We start from the raw sequence: 5,372 nt of genomic DNA on the forward strand, positions 1-5,372 counted from the left end.
GTTCTACCTAAGTCAGTTTGTGTTTGGGGATAATGTTTTAAAGTATAGTACTTAACTGCACTTTGTAAAAGATTATAGCAGTATCTCAAATCTACTCAAAACAATTTTAGTAACAAATACTGAAACTATTGTCAAGATGTTCAAGAGGGAAGGAAGATCCTTAGAAATAGTCTAATCCAAGCCCTCATTTTACAGTTGAGAAAATGGAAGCCCTTAGTGATTTACCCAGAGTTTCACATCTGGTAATGGTAGTTTGTACTAAAACTCTGATGTTTGATATCCCTGGAAGAATTCTTTTCAATGCATGCAACATGCTGCCTGACTCCGAAAGGAAAGTGACAGTTTTACATCAGTGCATGGGTGGGGGGTGGGGGTGGGGAGTGCAAGTAAAGTCATTGCATGAGTGAGCTGGGTAGAACAGTTTGAATGAGATGAAGACGGAACCAGAGCCAGCATGTGCAATGGACACAGTTCCGTTGAGAATGGAAGATGGAGGTGAACATACACTCAGCGTCATCACCAGAGATAACCTAAGTCAACATAAACTGCTGGCCTGGGTCAATGAGTCTCATCAGTCAAATTTGACAAAGATCAAACAGTTGTGCTCAGGGGCTGCCTGTTGTCAACTTATGGATATGCTGTTTCCTGGCTCCATTGCCTTGAAGAAAGTGAAATTCCAAGCTAAGCTTAAACTCAAACACATCCAAAACTTAAAAATGCTACAAGCAGGTTTTAAGAGGACGAGTGTTGACAAAATAATTCTTGTGGAGAAATTAGTAAAAGGAAAATATCAGGACAATTTTGAATTCATTCAGTGAGTGGTTCAAGAAGTTTTTTGATGCAAACGGTGATGGAAGACTATGACTCTGTAGCTGCCAGACAAAGTCAAGAAATGGCTTCCTCCCTTATTGCGCCGGCTCCGAACAAAGCAAAGAAACCTCTCAGCTTTAGCAGTGCAGCTCCACGGAGGCCCATTGCAACACACAGAACTACTGCAACCTCTAAGGCTGGCCTGGGTGTGGCCAGAAAGAATCCTGATGTAGGCAACCTGGATGACAAAGCCACAGAACTGGTATAGCAGGTCAACATATTAAAACTTACTGTTGAAGACTTGAATAGAGAGAGAGATTTCTACTTTGGAAAGCCAAGGATCATTGAACTGTTTGCTCGGGGAACAAGGGGGAAAACAACTCCATATCACAGAGGATTGTGGACATTAAGCTATAGATGAAGGCTTTGTGATGCCTGATGGAGGGGGCCCACAGGAGGAACAAGAGTGTTAACAACCTGGACCAGTAAAGCAACATCCAAATTCTTCACTTTTATTGTATTTTATGTAAAATACTTCCTTTTATTATTCGTAGAGGACTCACTGGTTTCTTTTCATAAGCAAAGAGAGCTTCTTCTTAAAGTGCACTTTGTATAAGTTTCACTCCTTTGCCAATAAGTTTGAGTTAGGAGCTTTTACTTTGTAGCAGAGCAATATTAACATCTAGTTGGTTCGCCTAGAGAACAAAGAGGCTGACCATGGGGCTCGCGGAATGGATGCTGGTAACACAGATTACTGGAGACGGTGTTCTTATGTGATATGCTGAGGGGAGACCTCAGTAAAGAAATGTAAGGACTGATTTGAATTTTAAGCTAATGTGAAATCTTGTCAGAGAACATTTTAATAAATAAATGCTATAAGAGTATCTAAAATATGTTTCTATACTTCAAATGTAAAATGTAGCCTGACAGATTTTGTGTGTTTGATCTTGTATGTGGGAAGGAAGGGCCAAGACTTTGGGAACTTTGGAATCTACTGTTCTCAGGCCTTGCAGGGCTGCTTGAATCTTCAAAGGCCTATCCTTGGCCCAGAATGAAAGTTTAAAATCTTGCTCTGTAAAGCCATTTGATGTCCTTGACCAATTGCATTTCTGCTAAGAAGCAAGAAGCATTGTTGCCTGAATGGATAAAAGGGTGTGTTTCAGCCCTGAGATGTTTAAATTGAATGTCTTGATTTTCATCGAGCATTTCTCTGACGATTTTTCCAATTATCTCTGAAATTTCTATGTATTGTATTTTTTTGGAAATGAGATATGTTCAGTTTTTAAACCTAACAACTACTTCTGGGGACTTGTCCACATTTCTGAGATTTGAATGGGAGTTGATTTCTATTTTACTGTCTTTTGAGTTTACATTTAACATGTTTCTCTTCTGTGCTCCCCTTCCCCACTGGCAACTCTTTTTTGGCTCCTTAAAGTTTGCTGCTTAGAGTGGAAGTTGAACAGTCAGGTGATCATGCTGCAAGTTCCTTCTGGACCTCTGGCAAAAGAAGTCATCTGTGAAAGCCATTGCAACCTTGGGATCTTCAAGGCTGGGTGTTTTTGGTACTTGTTCACAGCCTTCCACTGTTACTGGAATACTTTGGCAGTGCACTTATCTCTTTGGAGATAAAATTCGTTAGCATGTTACTGTTAATTTTCTTTTGCAGAATATACAGTACCATGTCTGAATTATTAATATTTAACATATTTCATTCTTTAACACTCCCTCATTGCTTTGCCCACAGCCTATTCAGTTCCTTTGTTTGGCAGAATTCCATAAAATGTATGTCACCACTACTGAGATTGTTCAGGCCCCCCGATGTATTTGTATCAATTTGTTTCCATCAATAACTTATCCTAAAATGTGTGTAGAAAGTAGGCAATAAGAATATAAGCAATCTGAATTTGATACTATATTTTATAGACTTCAACAGTTTTAATATACGTATGCTCAAATGTGATATTTCAGAGACACTAGCCAGAACCTAGATAATTTTTCTGCTCTTCTCTTTAGGAAAAGGAACAAAATCTTGCTTGGAAAATATAAGGCCTGTTACTCAGGCATTGTGGTGTCTCTTGGCCTTGGAGAGTGTCTATTCTGTAAGAGTGGTGGAAACGCTCTCTTAGGTTTGGCCTTGTGGATGCCTACAGGAGATTTCAGGAATAACCTGCATACTATCAACTGTCCAGTTTGCAGAAAGCAGTTTCTGATATTCAGGCCTGACTATTTAGCATCTCTGCTGATTTTTCTACCAGTAACTTTGGGTCAGTCATGGAGTTTATGAAGACTGGAGCAGTACTTGGGTTGCAGGTGTACCAGGAAGTCCAGACTTCCTGGGGACAGAGGAGAGGGAGTGAGAAAGACCTAGAAAATAAGAGAGCTGAGAAAGAGCAGTCTTCCTGAAGGGAAGGAGCTGACTTAAATGCCTCTCACAGTAAACAGCTTAAGAATGGCTTCCAGAGTTCAGTGACTGGTTTGGTTGGGGGAGCTGAACCCCCCAGAACGAAAGTCACCCCTGGGATCCCCTCACAGGCCAGTTTTTTGTTTTTGTTTTTGTTTTTGCTGTGCTAATTTGTTCCTCTGGCTACTTGGATGACTGTAAGAAGTTGGCTGGAGCAACATAAATTCATCATGACCACTGATAAAAGCAACTGGAAACCTATATACACTGATACTCAGCGGCGTCGCTGAGTCTGGGGTTTAGAAGACATTTCTAGTTCACGATTTTTCAGTCTACAATTGTCTTGGTGTTGAATAATAGACTGCTAATCTCCTGGAGGATTTCCTCTGTGGTCAGCAGCACGCTGTAGATGTTTTCTGCTCTGCCTGGACATGAGAGACAGGCAGACCCTGAGCCTGAAGTGGTTTTGGCATTTCATTTGGTGTTAGTACAGAATTCATGATGTGACTATGTGAAGTCATGTCCTAGGGAAGATTGATAATCTGGAATTCTAGCTTGCTGAGGGTTTCAAAAGACTATAAGGAAACAACTGTTCAATGTATGTGTAAATCAAAGGATTAGTGATATTAGTACTTTGAAATGTGATAAGGGAGGTCTCAGAAAAGCTATCAGGACATTAGCATAATATGGTTGGGCTTTGAGGAATACAGAGGACTGTTTTTCCTTCCCATCATTCCTATACCGTTAATTTTCTGCTGATAAATATCTGATTTAAGTAGAAGGTAGCACCTACTCTATCCACCAAAGTGATTTTGAAAAAGAGCAAGAGAGAGAGAGAGAGAAACTAGGAACCCCATATGCATTCTGAGATACTTGACAATATCACATCTTCTTAAAATATTCTGGAGAAAACTTGGCCTCTGGAATGCTTTTCTTTTCATCTTCAAGAAACTAAAAATTTTGAAAGAAGTCCAACTAATGCTACCTATTTCAAAGTAGCAATAATAAAAATATACCTGAGGTTTGATACAACTTGTGCTTCTAGATAGTTACTTCTCTGAATTCAGTAGCCATGAGAAACACAGGGTACTAGACTGACTCTCCATCCAGTTTCCTTGTCTGAACTGGAGGCTGAAGACAAGCCCACTACCTCTGAAGCAGCCTGAAAGTCTAACGAGGCAGGCAAAGCGGAGGTCTAATCAACTTCTAACTTTCATAAGTTCTCTTCAGCAATTCAAGCAGAGATATCAATTTCCTACTAGAATAGGAATGTTTTAGGAAAAGGAAAGTTCAAATAGCCAGCATGGATACCTCCTTTGTTCTGCCTCTCTAATGGATTTAGCAAGAAATTATTCAGAAATAGAAGGGGAGAGTGAAATAAATGAATTTTAACATTTTTTACCTGACTAATACATATATTTAAAATTTGCGAAACAAAATTACTTTTAAATTATACGGTAATGGTATTAATTTTATAAGTCAGATCTTTTTATTTAGAATATGTATATAGAGGATTTCACAAAAGGATATTTATGCTGATTGGAGAAAAGTACTCTAGTGAGTTGTTCTGGCAATGCCAGTGAGCAGAGAGCAGGAATTCAAGGTCAAAGCAAAGAACAAACAAAACGAACAAACTGATAGACACCTGAAGGGTGGTTATCAGAGAGGAAGGGCAATGGCAGGAGGATGAAGAAGGTAAAGGGGGTCAAATATAGGGTGACAGAGGTAGATTAGACTTTGGGTGTTGAGCACACAATGCAATTACAGATGATTATAATTGTGCACTCGAAACTCATAGAATGTTATTAACCTATGTCACTCCAATGAATTTAATAATGAAAATTGTCTAGAACCTTAGACAAGTTATAAAATACATTTCCCTTTCTATAATACACATTTTCACCATATTAATTAGCATATTCTTATTATTACTGACATTAGCTCTTTTTTTTGTTTTTAGGTTTTTAAATTTTTTTATTTTAAGAAAACACATAGCCAGGAATCACTTCATTTCTACTGTGTAAAAATTATCATGATTTATTCAAGATCTAATTACATCAAGATAAACTGAGCTTTCTTACAGTTTAGATACAACATATCTTTGTAAAGCTAAATAAGCTACTTGTTGAATCTTTTACATTAATTTTCACATTACCAATTG

At 38.5% G+C, this 5,372-nt stretch overlaps 1 pseudogene; it reads left to right on the forward strand.

Annotated features, from left to right (window-relative positions):
- Window positions 1–489: 489 nt before the first annotated feature.
- LOC120618410 (microtubule-associated protein RP/EB family member 1-like) lies at window positions 490–3,550 on the forward strand (annotated as a pseudogene).
- The last annotated feature ends 1,822 nt before the right edge of the window (window positions 3,551–5,372 follow it).

The sequence above is a fragment of the Pteropus medius genome, unplaced genomic scaffold, assembly GCF_902729225.1.
Source record: "Pteropus medius unplaced genomic scaffold, Ma_sr-lr_union100, whole genome shotgun sequence".
Taxonomy (NCBI): Eukaryota; Metazoa; Chordata; class Mammalia; order Chiroptera; family Pteropodidae; genus Pteropus; species Pteropus medius.